The sequence below is a fragment of the Physeter macrocephalus genome, chromosome 2 (assembly GCF_002837175.3).
Source record: "Physeter macrocephalus isolate SW-GA chromosome 2, ASM283717v5, whole genome shotgun sequence".
NCBI classification, from domain to species: Eukaryota; Metazoa; Chordata; class Mammalia; order Artiodactyla; family Physeteridae; genus Physeter; species Physeter macrocephalus.
The window spans coordinates 35,385,318-35,403,927 of record NC_041215.1 but is presented as its reverse complement, the minus strand read 5'-3'; the positions used below and the strand labels follow the sequence as shown (position 1 = coordinate 35,403,927).

The following is an 18,610-nucleotide window of genomic DNA, read 5'->3' as shown; positions in this document are numbered from 1 at the left end:
AAGAGGAGCTGGAGATGCAGAAGCCCCAGGATGGAAGTCTTGTCTGCCTGCCACACAATGGAGTTTAAACTTCATCCTGTGGGCAAGGAGGCCACCGAGGTGCTCTGTGAAGGGGAATTGAAACAGGCTGGGACCTGGGACTTGGGACCCTTGGCTGCAGTGCTTGCACCTGTACAAACATCTCCTCAGTGATGTTTGCAACAGATCCAAAGAAACTATGAGAAACTAAATACAAAGAAACTAAAAATAACTGTGTGCATGAGCAGCTGGGGCAAATTATGGACAATACGATACAAAAAGACCAAAATCCCAGCTGCCACTTCTGAAGAGCTGGGAGCAAAAGCAGGGTACCGCGCATGCCCGCTGCACGCAGCACCACCAAGGGGGTGGGCAGAGCACCTCAGCCGCCCCTCCCGCCCGACCCCTGGACACACCCCTACCCTCACCCCATGCAAGGAACCAGTTCACTCCCCACACCCCACACCCCCCGTCGGGGAGGGAGCAGGCAAGGGAACCTGTTGGCTGTTCTCGCTCCCTCCTGCTCTAGCAGGGGCCCCAATAAAGCCTTGCCTGGTCTCTTATCAATTTCTATTTATTAAGGAGGCCAAGAACCCTGGTCGGTAACAGAGTGACATGGCCAGATCTGTATCCTTTACCCTGACTCAAGAGATTCCTGCAGCTCTAAGGAAACTGGTCAAAATCTGACACCGTGCAGCACTTGGAAGATACCCGGTAAGGTGGCTCAAGAATAGAAAAAGGGGGCACTTCCCTGGTGGCACAGTGGCTGGGAATCCTCCTGCCAGTGCAGGGGACACGGGTTCGATCCCTGGTCCCGCAACAAGAGAAGCCACCGCAATGAGCAGCCCGCTTTCCACTGAGAGGAGGCAGGCTGAGGTATGAAGGCAGCTGCAGCCTCTCCCGGCCAAGGGCAGGGACCATCCGTGCTAGTCAGACCTGGCCCTGACGTCAGAGGGAATTCTCCAGCCCTCCATCCTCTGAGGGTCAGCCCTGGAGAGTCGCTTCAGGCTGAGCCCAGGAACTCAGTCCCTGAACCCCTTGGAGGGGCCAGGTATCTGGGCACTTGAGGTGGGGTGTCACAGTGAAAAGGCACGGTGCTGCACCACACAGATCCAACTGGAATCCTGCTTCTTCCACCTACAAATTAGGTGATTTTAGGAAAGTTAGTCAACTTTGCCCTGGACTACAGTTTCCTCAATGTCAAGTGTGGGGAGGGGGTAAGTGTGAATGAGGTAATGTATTTAAAGTCTGTTGTAGGCCCCCAGTTAGGAGTCACTCTAAATGTGATCTCATACTCTTCCTTTACAGATGAGGAGGCTGAGGTCAGAGAGGTTAAGGGACCTGCTCAAGGCTACACAGCTAGCAGAACCAGGAGCCCAGGGGTGGTCTCACTAGGTAGCCCATGTTCCTCTCAGGAGCTGGTGCCGCTCCAGACTCGGTTCCCCAAGAAGACCCCTCCTGGCTGGCTGCACCCAGCCTGAAACGACGTGTACCTGGCAACCTAGTCCCAGGGGCCACAGTGTGCAGGGATGAGTCACAGCCACCCACTCCAGCAAGGAGACCCCCTCCTCCCCAGCCTGCTCGCGGCCCAGACCTGGTTGCCAAGCAACAAGACACAACACACATAAACACTCTGGGATCCCTCGCTGTAACAGTGAGGCTGGCTACGGCGCTGCGGTCTTTCCCCGGCCCCTCCCCTCCAGCCCCGGCCCCGCAGCCTTCCCTCCGGGCTTTTCCTGGGGCAGAAGGTTTGACCCTCGGGCTAAGAGCTTCCAGAGCGGCGTGAATGCGGACTCCCCGGGGGGGGGGGGGGATGCGGGGCTCTGCCCGGGCGAAGAACGGGACGAGGCTACGAGGGGCAGGGTGGAGGGAGGGGCGGCGGCAGGCAGCGTGGACTTTCACCATTTCGGCTGCGTGAGGCGGTGCCCAGGCAGGGCTCCCTGAGGCCGAATCGGAAGACCCCGGACGGCTCCACGATGAGAGTGCGTGCCCATTTCCCAGGGGGCACGAGGGGCGTCTGCTGCTCTTGGTGCCCCGAGGGCGGTGACAGCGCCCTGCGTGGGTCTGCAGGGCTCCGCGGCTCCTCTCCTCGAACCTGCGCACCCGCGCTTTCCTTACTCCACCTCGCATCACCTGGTTACTCAGTTTAGCTGCGAACGTCTTGAGAGGGTGGCTCCCTGGGCGGCCTCTTGTCTGCACACTTGCCTGCTTGGCCGAAGACTGCGTGTGCAGTTAGCAGCTATTGTTTTAGGACTCCTGTCCTACTCAGGCACTGAACTTGGGGCTGCATATATATCATTCCATTAACCCTCACAGCGACAATGTAATGCAGGTATTTAAAAATCAGTTTTATTAGGCTTAATTGACATACAACAAAATTCAGCAATTTTATGTGTACAAGTTGATGAGTTTTGACAAAAGGATACAAGCTTTTAATCACCGCCACCACAATGTTCATGACATAGAACATTCCCATCACCCCTCTGTAGACAATCCTCCCCTCTTGGCCCCCGGCAACCACTGACCACTATAGCTTTACCTCTTGACTTTCATATAAATGGAATCCTGTACTCTGAAGTCTTGTCTGGCTTCTTTCACTTAGCAACGCTTTTGAAATTCATTTATATGAGCACTGGTTTGTTCCCTTCTTTGCTAACCAGTTGATGAATAGTTGGATTGTTTCTGGTTTGGGGCTCTCATGAAAAAAGCGGCTATGAACATGCATGTACAAGCCTTTGTGTGGACATACGATTTCATTTTTCTTGAGGAAATCCTAGGAGTGGAACTGCTGATTCATTCAATAGGTATTATTATCTCCATTATATAGATGGAAGAGTGAAGCTCAGAGAGATTAAGCAGCTTGCCTGAGCTCCCACAGTTTGGCAAAAATTCAAAGTCAAGTCTGACCTGTATGCCAAGGGGCCACCCATAGAAGACAGGTATTTTTTGAGTTGAAAGTACCTCTTTGGTCAGTAATCACTGTAGTGACGTGTACGTGGGCTGAATTCAGCTGCATTCAAGTTCACAGCCTGACACTGAGCACAAGTTGCTGAGCACACCATATGCACAGGGACAAAGGTCACTCCTGGAGGGCACTTCAGCAGGTGACTTATGGAAGCTTAAACGGCAGGGCTGCAGGGTGTTTGTTTGGTAAAGGTGGTGTTTGCCGGGTTTCTCCACTGTAAAGTGACTATTTCCCCTTTGTAATTAATAGCTTGAGAGGAGAGACTTTGAAATAAGTATCCTGTTCCTCATCAAGCTTTCACCCACCAGTCTGAATATCCAACGTGAATTTCCTAACCCCACCATTCCTTTTACAGTTGTTGGTTGACATTCTTCTGCTTCTCCTTCAAGTGTCAGTATGCCCCATGGGTTATTTTATGATATGGGATAGAGTTCATTGCTATCACTGTTTTAATGTTCACCATGTCCCACATTTGGCCAGAAGCAGTCCCTTTAAGCTGACTCCTGAGTCCTTTTGACACACCCTCATGGTTTTCTGAGCGCTTCCTTACTCTCTGGTGTATGATGGTCCAGGCCCTCACACTTCTGCACCAGCCCTGGTCCCCTTAGTGGAGAAGGGCAAACAGAAACCAAGACCAGGGCATTAGACATACTCATTGTCACTGGGATGTCTGACTTCTAGGCCCCCTCAAGCTACGGGATCTTAAGGCAGCAGGGTTAGGCGAAAGGTATGGACCAGAGACTGGACTTGCAAGTGAGGGCTCAGCGAAGTCAGGCATCGGCCTGTAAGAGAATCTGTAGTAAGAGCCAGGTTCACTGGGTGCAGGAATCCAAGCCAGACCAATCACAGTGCAGTTTGTCTGCTCAGCAATCTCTCTACAGCTTCATAATTTTATAAACCTCCAGGGAGAACATCTTTCAGCTCTTCTTGCTTTGGCGTGAATTGCTTCCAGTGCAGAGGACCTGAGAGGCTGGTTCTCAAGGATGGTGGTAGAGGGTCAGGGAGAGCGGGGGCAGGCCCAGCGGGGGAAGGGTTGTCTCAGGGGCTCCAGGTGGTAGGTTGTGTCTCCCATGGTGACAGAAAGCTGCCCAGATTTCTCCTGGCACAGACCCTGTGCTGTGCTTAAGGCTGACCGCCAACTGGCTCATGAGAGCCTGATTATCCGCGTGACTCCAGGAATGAGAGGTGGTGACTCATCTTGTGGGGACACAATCTCAGAGTTGGTCTCCCTGAAAATGACCGTGCCTGCCAGTCGTGCTGGAAGCCCTCCATTCTGAAGGGCTTGCTGGCTCTTAGCCTAGTGGGGAGGGGGCAGTGCTGGGCTTTCTGTGGGCAGCAGGTGCGGACAAGTGCTGTCCGTTTCCAGTGGCTTCCACATGCCTTACCCCGCGGTGTCCACCACAGTCCTGGGGCAGGATGCCTTCTTCTGTCTTCAGATGAGGATGCTGAGCAAGGCGGGCTGAGAAGGGCAGGTACTGGTGTCTGCTAACTCCAGGGTTCTGTGTGGCTCAGCCTGGCCAGAGCTACAAGGCCTGGCCATGGCAGGGCGGCCACCGTTTGAGGACACAGGGAGCCAGGCTCTCTGAGGCTGCTCTGAGCAGTCTGGAGGGCCTGAAGGTTCAGTGGCACTGCTGTCTCTTGGGACACCGAACCCTGCCCCGCTCAGCTTCAGCTAGGCTGGCCGCTGATGAAGAACCAGTGGAAGAAAGGACCCCAACCCTTGTGATTTGACTTGTAGAAACCATCTGCCGAAGGAGCTACGTCACACTGGGTTGAGGGGTGTGAGGAGCCCTAAGGATGACGATGACTGACGCTGAAGTCACCTCTGCTGGTGCCAGCCCCCTTGACGGTGCACCGCGGGGGCTTTGAGTCCTGCAGAGCCGCTCTGAGAGGGGCTGGGAAGGCTTGGAGTGAAGGACCAATGGTTTCAGGAATGACGAGGCTGAACCTGGAGAGCAGAGCCCTGGTGCTGGGAGGAACCCCCGGGGCGTTAGGCAATCGGGGGGACCTGGCATCAGGGAGCCACCTGAGACATCGGGCACGAGGGAGGACCGGACAGGTGGACTCCAGTTCAGGGCTGCTTCATGAGGTGTCCCAGGGGCCTGGTGACGGTAACCCCAACCTTTCTCTGCCACTTCTTCCTCATAGGCAAATGAGAATAATAATTCTGCTGAGCTACTCAGGATGTTTGTGAAAAATAACTAATAATACTCGGTGAATTAAAGAGAGTGGGGAAGAGGCAGAAAGAGGAACAGGAAGAGAATAAGAAGACGCGGCATAAACAGGAGGAAGGGACGGAGCAGCCAGTCCTCGCGCTGACAGAAGTCAGAAGCGAAGAGCCCGTGGTGTGTGCGGCGGGGGGTGGCGGGGCCACCAGGAGGCCCCAAGCAAACAGCCACCTGCTAAAAAAACTGGTTATCATTGTTCACAGTTTGATGTCTTAAAAGCATATCTTTTTTTTTTTTTTTTTGCAGTACGCGGCCCTCTCACTGCTGTGGCCTCTCCCGTTGCGGAGCACAGGCTCCGGACGCGCAGGCTCAGCGGCCATGGCTCACGGGCCCAGCCGCTCCGCGGCACGTGGGATCCTCCCGGACCGGGGCACGAACCCGTGTCCCCTGCATCGGCAGGCGGATTCTCAACCACTGCGCCACCAGGGAAGCCCAAAAGCATATCTTTTACTATAAAGTCTTAGAATGCACTAATGCGGATAAACCATATGATTTAAATACCTATGCGTCCTTTTCCAAAATAGGAAGTTCTCCCCCAACGGTAAGCCATAATATTCCGTTGGCACTGTAAGGAAAATTAGCTCACGCTGGGACAAGGGCTAAGGGGATGCGAAAGGGACAGTCATTCCCTGTAGTATGAGGTTCACTTCTCAGACTTAGGTTAGCATTGGGATCTCCTGTGGTCACTCTCTCTTTGCCTCAAACACTAAGGGCAAAAAGAAATCTCTCTCTAATGTGTTCCACAGCAGCCAAGAAGCTGTCATTGGCGCCACATATATCCATTTTATGAACATTTTTCATTAAAAAGATTAGAATAAAGGCAAAGTTCTAAGTATATATACCAGCGATTCAAATTTCTGTTTCCAAGCATAAGGAAAATAAAGTCAAACTACTTAACGCTGTGTTAAGTGAAAAAAGCAGGATATAAAATTACACACACAACCACCTGAAAACTAGCTAAAAATCGATCTAAACATAAAAAACACCCCCTCAGCAAAGATCTGCGCAAAGAGAGAAGATTGGATGGAAATACAGCTACAGAAGGAATTAGAGGGTTTTTTCTCTTGTGTTTTCCACATTTTCTATTACTATGTGTAGCAGAAAATATGTAACAAATATAATTTTAAAGAAATGTATGTATTAGCAACAGATAAACAAAAGAATTGGAGATGATCAAGATCACAGAAAATTCAAGATAATCCCCTGTTAGAAATCCTCCATGTGGCCTTTTACCAAACTCAGAAAACTTCTCGGGCAGTTCCAAGCAGCAGAAATCCCAGAAATGACTTTTCTTTGGTTGTGGAAGCACTGTGCACTTCAATCAGGAGAGTTACCTTACTAATGTTTTGCTTTTTGAAACAGCAAAGTGAGTTTCCACCGCGACGGCCCTGAGGATGATAAGAATAATAGACACGCCACAGATCATTTACACAGTACAAGATACGCTTAGGGGTCCTGCCCTGACTATCCGAGTCCTGACTCTCCACGCGCTCCTCAGGCAGACACTGTTGGCCGCTACGCAACAGCCATCCATCCCTCGGCTCCCCTGTAACCTAACCTGGCTTTCTGTCCAGATGTGACCTGGCAGTGTGCCCAGCCCCAGTGTGGGCCTCATGTGGGCTGAACCCGTCATAGCAAAGCCGAGTCCTTTGCAGGCACAGGCACGTGGCCCAGCTCCTGCCAATGAGATGCTATTAGGAGTAGGTTCTGCTACTGCTGACAGGTATTTACTCCTCTCTCATGAGAAAGCGCAGACTGGGAAGGGGGCTCTGCTTCCAGCTCCACCATTCCTGTGTGTGGCCCCTTGTCCTCACTCTCCAAGATGGCCAGGAGGTCTTCCAGAATGGAGGAGAGGATGAAGACAGAGGGGCAAAACCAGTGGTCTGCTGAGGAAGGGTCTCTCAAGGCTATGTATAATAGTGCATTCAATTATTTTCACCACGATCAGTTAAAGCTCGTATTAGATCTTATTAATTTTACATATTACATAAAATTATTGATTGTACATAGGACATATCCTTAACCCAGTTCCAGTCCCTTAAAATTATGAAGTCCCGGATCAGATCACTAGACACTTCCACTGATTTCCTTTTAGCCAGTACTTACTTAGTCACACAGCCACATTTAGCTGCAAGGGAGACTGGGAAATGAACTCTTTATTATGGGGGACCTATGTACTCAACTAAAAGCTGATGACTTGGGAAAGAAAAGGATGAATTTGGGGTCACCATTAGCTGACCTTGCTGCAAAAACAAAAGAGGCAGTCTTCTTGGGGGGGAGGGGGGCTGATGTGAGATCATCCTTAATGAAAAGAGAGTCCCAAGCATACCCAGCCTCAGATCTTTGTTTCTAATGTCATCCCCCAATAAAAGGAAACAGGGCTCCTTGGAGAAATGGCTGAATCTAGGACTGGGGCAGGAAATAGTCAAGATGAATCTGGCACATCTGCGAAGGCAAGAAAGTAAGGGAGTGCTCAAAAGAGTAAAACAAAAACAGAGACAAAACCAAACCCGCACAGTGATGGGGGTATGTCAAGGGTCACAGGAGTCGATGGAAAGATCTCCTAATGCCCAAACCTGGAGCTACTTGAACAAAATAATGTGGTACTGGGTTATAAACCAGAGTAAAACATAAATAACTGTGAGTTCATAGTAATGTAAATAAATGACTGTATAAGTAAGTGAGGTAGAAGGGACACATCTCCCACGCAGAAGAATTCTATGGAACTCATGTCAATACTCTGCACTCCAGGGAGTGGAGCGTATCTCCCTACTCCTCAGGTGCGAGCATGGTGACTCCTCTGCAGAGAGTACAGCATGCAAAGGGGGGCAAAAAGACTGTAGAAACCTGACAAACCAGACCTCAAACAGGCAATCAAGGTCAAGCTCAACAGTCATAAATCATGTGGATAGGATGTATCCTTGACAGGCTGTGGTGAGAATGGCACATTACCTCTGTGCTCTGCATCCCCCAAACCCATAACCCTGGTCTAATCACCAGAAAAACAGCAGACATACCACAGTGAAGGGATATTCTACAAAACACCTGACTAGTACTCTGCAGAACTGTCAAGGTCATCCAAAACAAGGAAAGTCATGGCCAAGAGGAGCCTAAGGAGGCATGATGACTGAGTAACGTGGTGCCCCGGATGGGATTCTGAAACAGAAAAGAGACATTAAGTAAAAAACTGAGGAAATCTGAATAAAGTATGGACTTTAGTTAATGATAATGTATCAATATTGGTTCCCTAATTGTGACGAATGTACCATTTTAATGTAAATATGAATAATAGAGGAAACTGGGTGTGGGGTATATGGGAACTCTCTGTACTATCGTCTCAATTTTTCTGTAAATCTAAAACTATTCTAAAATTAAACGTTTATTAAAAAGAGAGAGAGGGACTTCCCTGGCAGTCCAGTGGTTAGGACTTGGCGCTTTCACTGCCATGGCCCCGGGTTCAATCCCTGGTCAGGGAACTAAGATCCCGCAAGCTGCACAGCGTGGCCAAAACAAAACAAAAACAAAAAATGAAGAGAGAGAGAGAGAGAGAAGAGAGAAAGACGCTTTCCCCTCTTTCCTGAGTGGGAGGTCATAACGTTTGAAGCTGAGGCAGCCATCTTCTGACTGCAGAGATAACAATTCACAGCCCTAACCAACTTTGGACCCATCTATTGGATTTCTGTTACGCGGGAACATAAACTTCACTGTTTAAGCTGTTTTTGGTCCGGGTCTTTTGTTCCTTGCAGCTGAATGTATCGCAGCCGACATTCTTCAGATCACTTTCACAGCCACTGCTGTGGTTTACACCTTCACCTCCTTACTTAAGCTATTTAGCCCGCTCCAACACCCTTGCTCTTGTTCTCTTCCTTCTCTGCCTTATCCCTTGCCTGCATCTCTTCCAACACCCCAAGGCCAGCAACTCTTGCCATTCCCTGGACAGGGCACGTTCTTTCACACTTCCTAGCTTGTGCATACTTGATTCCCTCTGCTTGGGAATGCCCACTCCTCCATCCTTATTTTTCCCAGCAAATAACTACCCTGAACCAAGTTTTAACTCACTGTGTGTGGTGCGCAGGATTCTCCTGTGTCCCTGAAAATTCCTGCCCATTGGTGGACATGGCCTGCAAAACCCTGGCTACTGTGAATACAATGAGCTGTACTCCTATGGTTAAGTTATGTTGTAGGACAGTGGGCCTGGGTGGGTCTGGGTGGGCCTGATCTAATCATATGAACTCCTTAAAGGCAGACAGTTTCCTCTGGTTGGTAGCAAAAGAGGAAGTCAGATATTCAACATGTATAGGAGGATCTGGTGTGCAAGAAATCCTCTGCTGCTGGCTTTGAGGATGGAGGGGGTCACACGGCAAGGAATGCCAGTGGGCTCTAGGAGCCCACAGCAAGCTCTGGCTGACTGCCTGCAGGGAAATGGGGACCTCGACCCTACAGCCACCAGGAACCAAATTCTGCCAACAAGAATGAGGTTGGAAGCAGATCTTTCCCAGGGACTTCAGATGAGCACTCAGCCCAGCTGAGATCTTGCTTTCAGCCTGTGACACTGACCAGAGAACCCAGCCAGGATGCTGTGCAAACTTCTGACCTACAGAGCTGTAAGCTAATGAACAGGTGTTGTTTGAAGTCACTAAGTCTCTGGTCGTTTGTTATGCAGCAACAGAAAACAAACACATCACGCCTCCTCTCGCAAGTTTTCCTTCACTCCTTGGGTACCCCTGTGCCATCTTCCTCTCCACTGCTGTGGCACCTCATAAACATCCTGCACTCGGTATTATAATGATTCGTTTACCAGTCTGCTCTCCTCACAAGATTCTGAGTTCCTGGGAGAGGATGGGGACTACCACTTTATCATTGTACTCCCAGGCACAGAGCAGGGAGGCAAAAGCAAAAAATATTTGTGCGATGAAGGTTTCATCCAGGAAAAGAAAGCCTGAGATCACTAATTTGTAATCATATATACTAAAGTAACCCAGGATGCAAGAAATTTAACGTTTAAGCGAGAGTCTCACCAATGTAAAAAGAGACTGGAGAAAAAGAAAAAAGAGACTATTATTAATGTACACGTGGGGTGTTTCTAAGGAACCAGTGGTGGATGAAGTCCCCGGGTAGGGAGGGAAGGAGTGAGCAGAGGTGTAAAGAAAAATCCATCTCCATCTCTAGATTATTTAGTAAACAAGTATTTATTGAGCGCCTGCTATGTGGTCAGGCGAGGAATTGCTGAAAACAATATAGAAGTTTAAGATTTAAATACTGCCCAAGCATACTGAGATCCTTTTTTTCTGTGGTCTACCAGGCTTAGATGTTAGAACCAAAAGCAATCTTGAAGACTGATTTTATGCGTATGTAAGCTTAAAATTCCTCCTCTTCTTAAATTAGTGGGAGCAATGTGCTTTTCTATTTAGCTGTGTATTTTTGAAGTCCTTCAGCATTAGCCCTTCTTTATGTTGGCTGCCTAACCCTCCGCAGAGCTGATGAACCACTGTCAGCTCAGTCTTACAGTCATTTAGGTTTCCAGGCTTCCACTGTTACAAAAGCCTGCCAATGAACATCTCTGTTCCTGCTTCTTTGACAACACCGCTAATGGGTCGTAATAAAAATTCCACGAAGGGGATCCAGATATTTTATTACATAACATCCTCCTCCTCAGTCCCTGCCCCACGGATGCCAGCTCCCCTGCCCTCTAGGGCCCTGAGTTGGGGCAGTTGCTTACCTCTGGGTGGGTGCCGCCCCCAACTCTCGGTCTGGAAAAGTCAGGAAGCGGGTGGGACCCACAACGTACCGAGAAACCAAGCAGATGCTGAGAGAGAGGAGAAATGGCACAGGAAGTTGTAAGGGGGTATTTGAGGAAAGAAGAGATGGGGCGGGACAGATACTTTCCGGATCAGAGTAGTGTGGGCTAAAAACAAACGGAATGTACGTTAGTCACATCACAGAGGCCTCCAACGCTAGCACGATGAATTTGTATTTTACCCCGCGGGGCGAGAGGGAGTGAAAATGGATTCGGTGAAAGAGATTGGGTTTTAGACCCTGCCACGAGTTCTGGGGGTGGGGTGTCAACTCATCTCTCTGGGCCGAGATTTCCACATCTGTTAAACTGAAAAAGTAATACTTGTTGGGCCGACCTCGAATACATACATGTAATAACTAAACAGAAGACAACTATAAAACTTAGAAGGCTGATCTCCAGGCGGGTGGTTTACGGTCAGGTGACAAGCCGACAAGAATTTCGTAAGTCCTTCAGGAAAAAATTCTGAAACCAGATCCAAAAATGAAGAGGCAGATAGCTTTTCGCCTGCAAACGACTTGCCATGGACTCGAAGTGGGTCGCAACCTTGCTGCCCCCGCTCTGCCCGAAGCCACGCGGGAGACCCTTTTCGAGGTTTGCTTTGGAATCTCGGCGCCGAGGACTCCAGCAGATGCGAGGGGACCGAAATGCATGCGCGCGGCTCACCGGCCGGAAACCGGTAGCTACGACCTTAAGTACAAGGCGGCGCGGCAGCCGGGCCGGCAGTCCCCGCACGGCGGAGCGGGCGTGGACAGCTGGACGTGCGTGGACGCATCCGGCCACTGCGCAGGCGCGGACACGCTCCCCTCGGCCTGCGCGCGGCGCTCCGGGCGGGCGCGCGCCCACGGCGGGTTCCGCTCCCGACAGGCGGAGGGCTGCGCGCGCACGAGAGAGCCGGCCGTGACGTGTGCCGCGCTACGCCTGACGTCACGGGTCCGTGTGTAGTGGCGGCCGGGCTGCTCTGAGCAGCGGCTCTTGACGAGGGCGGTGCGGCTGCTGGGTGCGGCGTTCGGGGGTCCTGCGGCCCGCGGCGGCGGCGGCGGCGACCACGACCGGGAGGTCCGGCGCTCCCAGTCGCGGAGTCGCCGCTCCCGCCCCTTCTCCGGCCTCGGCGGCGCCTGGCCGCGGCTTCCTCCTTTTCTACCCAGCTTCCCGCGGGCCTCCGGGCCGCGGCGGCGAGAAGCACCGAGGGGCTCCGAGAGGCTCCGGCCAGCCGCCACGGTCCACGCGCCCGGCCCGGGCTCCATGTGAAGGAGGGACGGGCCTGGCCCCCGACCCGCGCCCGACTCCTCGTGCGCCCCTCCGGCTCCCGGGGGCCCGCAGCCTCCCCCGACCGGGGGGCGCGGTGACAGGCCGCGCGGGGGCGGAGGGGTGGGCCTGCGGCTCCCTATGTCCCCGCGGAGCGGCCGGTACGTGTGCTCTGGCGCGCGCATGTGTGTGGGGGTGGGGGCGGGGGCGGGGGTGCGGGCCGGACGTGGGGAGGGGGCCGCCGCAGGCCTGTGCGCTGCTCCTGGGGCGGAGGTTTCGCTAGGTGGTTGCCTCGCTCCGGGTGGGCGGGCTTCGGGCCCCCTGCATCCTGTCCTGAAGTCCAGGTCTGAGCGAACTAGACTACTGGGTGGTGGAGCTGTCAGACGCGTACTCTGCAGGGCTTTGGGAAGGAAGATTGTCCCTGGTCCTTGGCAGAAGCAGAAATGTTATAAGCAGTGAGCGAGAAAGTGCTTGTCTTTGCGCTGTTACCGCGTGGTTCACAGTGGTTAGGGTCGAGGCCCCTTTCTGTTTACGGACCGTTTAGCTAGCACTTACCACTTAATGCGCGCCCAGTATTTGTCGTGCGTTGTCTCACTTCACCTTCGAAGCCCAGTGAGGTGGGTACGTGTCTCCCCATTTTACAGTTGAAAAAATCGAGGCTCAGATTCAGAAATTTGCCCAAGGTCGGGCAGCTTGGTAATCTGGGAGTCTTGATTCGAATATGATGTCTTCTCTGTAGAACCGTATTTCTGGGTCTTGCGAAAATAAATTTGTGAGGAAAATGAGAATAGCTGGAAAGTTTCTTCTTGGGAGTAAATTCTAAATGCATAGGTAGAGTTCATTTGCCCGCAATGTAGGCTGTTCGATGTGTTTTGCTGCAGCCTAGCCAGATGATTTTCTTGGCTCTTTAAAAAAAAAATTACTTTTAAAAGGTGACTCTATGCACCTTTTACCTTTTTTTTTGCAGTGGGACTGAATGAGCAGAAAATATTATCTCTCTTATCAAAAAGAAGAAATAGATTTGGTAAAACTCCATGTTTCTTGAAAAGTTACAATTTTACTTGTGTAATTCTTGATGCGTACAGGGAACTCGCAGTTGGGTTATTTCCTTGAGATTTCCTTATTGCAAAATTTGTTGCTGGATTATGTGGCAATGGCAACACGCTTAGTAATTTGTGCGTTAATTTGTGCAATATTTCTGAGTAGAGTGTCAAAATTTAATGTGTAGAATATTGTAAAAAGTTATCTTTTAATGGTGTGATTTTTTTTCTTTCCTTTGTATGTAGCAACTAATGAGTGTTTATAAACTAACTGAAATTCTCATTTTAACATTGGCCTGTACTGTTTCTTTGGTTATGGTTAGGGAAAAACTAAAGTTCCTTTACATTTCTCTTTACAGAAGAAAGGGTTGATAAATCCCTTTGAGTAATTCAAGCTTCATGCATAGTTGTAAATGTTTAAGAAATCTATTGATGCCCAAAATTGTAGTACTTTATAATTTCCTTTAGTGTATTATCAGGTTTAAGAAAATTTGTAGTTGAATGTCTTTGTAATGTCTGTAGAGAAAAGGTCGAATTATATAGTTAAGAAGTGGATGGTTCACAGGTTGATTTGTTGTTTGGTTGAAATATAAATGTATGGTGAGTCTTGTTGAATATAATATCATTGTAGAATGCTTATCCAGTCATGCTCTCCATATGTCTCTCTTGAAAGAAATAACTATTAAAGATTTATCTTAAATAATTGGATTACATTATAGATTCAATCTTTTAAGCAGTGTTTTAGTTGGAATTTTCATTCCTAGTTTACCTTATTTCTACCGAAAGGGTAAACTATATTTAATAGATGCTATATTAAAATGAAATCATGTTTGGTTCTAGGCAGTGCCCACAGCTTTGGTTTCAGGTTGATTTTTTTTTTTCCCCCTGTAGAATTGGAGCTCTCTAGGTTCCCTCCCACCACCCTCCCCAAATCCAGCCCCAACTTTTTATTATAAAACAATTTCAGGTACACAGGAAGTTGGTAATATTGAACATCCGTATGATAACTCTCTAGTTTCGTTTGTTGACGTCTTGGCGTATTTGTTTTGTGTATAAATACGCGTATATTATTTTTGGCCATACCATTTGAAAGCTAAGCTGTAGACATTATGACACTTTACCCCTAAATATGTCGGCTTGCATCTCCAAAGATAAGGATATTTTCTTACATAGCCAAAATACCATTATTGTTAACTTTCTTAGCTAATACTTTTTATTGATAGTTAATAGTTTCATATTGATCATTTTTTAATGTAATCTAGTATCCATCCATGTTTAAATCTCCGCATTTGTGCTGCACGGTCTTTTACGGCTTTTTATACTCAATCCCACCAAACGAGGATCCCATCAAGGTTTATTCACTGCATTTGGTTAAGTCTCTTTGATCTCTTTGAATCTAGAACAGCCTCACCTCCCCCTTTTATTTATTTTTTATTTATCTGTCTATCTGTCTTTCGGCTGTGCCCCATGGTATGTGGGATCTTAGTTCCCTGGCCAGGGATAGAACACGTGCCCCCTGCAGTGGAAGTGCAGAGTCTTAACCGCTGGAATGCCAGGGAAGTCCCATTACCTCTCCCTTTTAAAATGGTGTTTTTGTTTGTTTGTGTTGTTTCAGAGATCAAGCCAGTTACCTTATAAAATGAGTCACATTCTGGATTTGTCTGATTTTTTTCCCTCGTGTCATTTAGCATGTTCCTCTATTCCCCCTACACTAACTGTAAGCTAGGTTTAAAGGATTGATTAGTTTCAAATTAAATATTTTGGGCAAGAATAACTACTGAATGTTGCTGCGTACTTCATATTGCTTCCCATCAGGGGATGTATATTGTCAAGTCCTGTTATTTGTGATGCTGAATTTGATCACTTGGTTATGGGGGTTAAGGTGAGGTATTTTTTCCCCATTGCAGTTGGCAAGTAGTCTGGCATGATAAATTAGCACTCTAGTGCTGGCCTGTTCTCCAGTAATCTTTCACCTAACAGTTTATCTATTGCTGCATCTATTGCTGATCCTTGTCAAGGTAAATTTTGAATTTCAATGTTAACAATCTTTTGTTGGTCTATAGATAGTAACAACATCAGAGGAATTGTAAAAATCTATGCAGCTATATTAATCAGGTTCTGATTTCTAGGATTTTAAAGATTTTTAATCGTGAATTCAAGGTATCTCCTCTTATGAATAAAAAGAAACCTGGCCCGAGAAAAATGGGAAAAATTCAATGCCTTTCTTTTCCTGTACTCTTTCATCTGTCTCAAGGAGTGTAAGTGTGTGTGTGTTTTGTTTTTTTTTGTTTTTGGCTGTGCCACGTAGCTTGTATGGCTTGTGAGATCTTAGTTCCTCGACAAGGGATTGAACCCAGGCCCTTGGCAGTAAAAGCGTGGAATCCTAACCACTGGACCACCAGGGAATTCCCTCAAGGAGTGTGTTTCTTTTCAGTTTTTCTTAGCCAATATTTTTTGCACAGGAATAGCCAGAAATACAATAAAGGGAGAATGGCTTTACTAAAAAACGTTTTGACAAAACTGTCTATTTTCTGGTGTAATACAGAGGAGCACTGGATTGAGACTCAGAAGATCTAAACTCTAGGCCTAATTCTACCATTCTGTGAAGTGCAAGGATTATAAGTTTTTAAATTTCACCCTGTATTCTTACGTCATCATGATTGTTTGTAAACATTTGTGAATTTCTGATAATGAGACATGTTGGTTACATTTAGAGGCAAACCTCACTTTAATTAAGCCACATAGAAATAATTCAACTATGTGTAATATAAATTTGAATTTATTTCCCAGCTAATTAACTGACATTTAGTAGATGATTGTTTTAATGAAGGGTTCATAATAGAACTTACTTAAGTAACACATTTTCTCATTAAAAATATGATTTAATTCATGAAGCAAGTTTACATGAAGGTTTTCCGCACATCTCTTTTATAAACAGGATGAACTGTATATATGGAAATTAAAAAACTTTTCCCTTATTCTCAAGTGTTGTGAGAGGTATACCTCTTTATACACACACATTTATAAGAAACATGTCTGTATAATTTCATCTTTTATCTAGGATATCCCTGGGATTTATTAGGAACATTGGCTGACTGTTTCTCATTCTGGTTAATCCATATTTGCTTTGTAACATCTCTTGTGTTGTTGCCTTTATTGTTACTTAACTCTTGGTGCTTACTTTTTTTGTTATGCATACTTTGTCAGGAGGATAGGGGTAGAATCTTCTTTGGAGTTCCTCTGGTAACTAGCTCACCACCTTTCTTATAAGTGTTCAAGAGTGTTAGCTTGAGATTCATAGTACCATAAATTTAAAAAACACTGTGGGGTTTATAAACTTCAGAAGTTTTTTCTAGAGTTTTTCCCCCAGTTGTGCAGTTAGTCATTTAGTGTGGACTTTAATTATTAATAATGACCAATAAAAAGAATAGTTTAAGATATGATTTTATCAGTATTCTTTTGATAATTCCCAGATTGGGTCCCCTCAGCGCTACTACTTCAGGCAGAATGCTCCCTGAGCACTCTGCATCTGCCTCGACCACCCACTGACCACATTGCACTGTGCGGATTGCACTGTGCACATTTCTGTGCCTTCCACTGGGAAGTTGGCTCTTCAAGGACAGAGGCAGTGTTTTGTTGATTTTGGTACCCCAACACCGAGCACAATGCCTGTTGCCAAATGTTTATTAAATGAATAGGGAGTTGACAGAAGAGATCTCCTTTTGCACTGTTATAGGAGTCTTAAAAGGTGGTGCCTGCCTGAGTTGAACAGGGTGGGGAAGTTCAATAAAATACTTTCATATGCCCAGGAGAAAATTAAGTATTTGTGAACAGCTCTACCACAGAGGCAAGGCTGTGGAAAAGTTGTTGTTTTTTTTAAAAAAATATTTATTTATTTATTTGGTTGCACCAGGTCTTAGTTGTGGCAGGCGGGATCCTTAGTTGTGGCACGCGGGCTCCTTAGTTGTGGTATGTGAACTCTTAGTTGCGGCATGCATGTGGGATCTAGTTCCTTGACCAGGGATTGAACCCAGGCCCCCTGCATTGGGAGCACAGAGTCTTGCGCCACTGGGGAAGTCCTTCGAAAAGTTTTTGAAAATTATTAATAGGAGCTAGTGGGAGAATATGAGATAATATTTATTATTTTTGTAAGTCTTTGAGAACAGATCTGCAGTCTAAGGTGAAGCCAGTTTTTAATTGTTTCTGTGCTATTGTTAAATAATAGTTAAATACTTCTAACTCGTATTTAGATTTGTGACTTGAAGATGCTTCATTATCATTATTTGATAAGTTTGTGATTACTCTTAAATTTGACTGACTTGGCTACATTTTAATCATATTTGTGGAGTTTTAAATTAACCCAAAATATTTTGTTCTTTTGTTTTAATATGAAAGACATGAGACCAATGTCCTCTGCCTAAATTTAAGGAGAATTAATATCATGATTTATTTGATGACTTTAATGTATTTTTAAATCAGTTTAGGCATTTTTAAGTAGCCTGTTGACTGCTTTGTAAAATTAGTAATATTGTATGGTATGAAATAATGTCAAACTATATTTACAAACTTTCTGATTTGCTTAGACATTAAAAGGAAATGAAAGAAGTAGAAGTTAGCTCAGCCTTAGTGTTGATGAAGATCTACTTTGAGAGATGGTGCAACGTTAACCATCCGACCTGTGAGCAGTACCTGGCTGCATTCTATTGACTTCACCCCCAAACCACCATGTACCTGCATATATAAATCTTGCCCCATGATATGAGAAAGGATAGATGAGTTATGTGTTCTTAGATCATGTAGTATATATTAATCAGCATCTCAAAGTTACGTCCCATAGTCATGGACTGTTGCATACTGCCTTAGGGTTAGAAGGTTTACTCAGGGATGTACCTTGCCTAGTGTTCCTGAAGTGAGTACCACAAACTACAAACTGTATTTTATGCTGTTTGTTAAACACTGATGGTAGGTAGGAAGCCTGAGTTCAGTCTTAAATCTGCCATTAATTAGAAATAGACTGTGATAAAGTGACTTCAACATTTCTTTTTAAAAAAAAAACTTTTATTTTTAATTTTTGTTTATTTTTGGCTGCATTGGGTCTTCGTTGCTGTGTGCGGGCTTTCTCTAGTCGTGGCGAGTGGGAGCTACTCTTCATTGCGGTACGCAGGCTTCTCATTGCGGTGGCTTCTTGTTGCGGAGCACGGGCAATAGGCACGTGGGCTTCAGTAGTTGTGGTGCACAGGCTCAGTAGTTGTGGCTCACGGGCTCTAGAGTGCAGGCTCAGTAGTTGTGGCACATGGGCTTAGTTGCTCCGCGGCAT

At 47.1% G+C, this 18,610-nt stretch overlaps 1 protein-coding gene and 1 long non-coding RNA gene across 5 annotated transcripts in view; one reads left to right on the top strand and one right to left on the bottom strand.

Annotated features, from left to right (window-relative positions):
• Positions 1 to 2,351: 2,351 nt before the first annotated feature.
• On the bottom strand, positions 2,352 to 11,771 carry LOC114487997 (uncharacterized). 3 transcript variants are annotated; one of them, XR_008618285.1, is made up of 4 exons: positions 10,931 to 11,771; positions 8,229 to 8,367; positions 7,451 to 7,656; positions 2,352 to 6,599 (listed from the first exon to the last, which is right to left on the bottom strand). It is a non-coding gene; the product is annotated as an uncharacterized lncRNA (long non-coding RNA). The 3 variants fall into 3 exon arrangements; XR_003683647.2 differs by having other exon boundaries at positions 7,451 to 8,367; XR_003683649.2 differs by lacking the exon at positions 7,451 to 7,656.
• Positions 11,772 to 12,011: 240 nt separating this feature from the next.
• The window catches only part of MAP3K2 (mitogen-activated protein kinase kinase kinase 2), a 111,992-nt gene continuing 105,393 nt past the window's right edge, over positions 12,012 to 18,610 (top strand). The window contains exon 1 of one of the 2 annotated variants that reach the window (XM_024114993.3): positions 12,012 to 12,414. The gene's annotated coding sequence lies outside the window, so the exon portion shown is untranslated. The remainder of the gene's footprint in view (positions 12,415 to 18,610) is intronic. The other variant, XM_024114994.3, reaches the window with a different exon arrangement.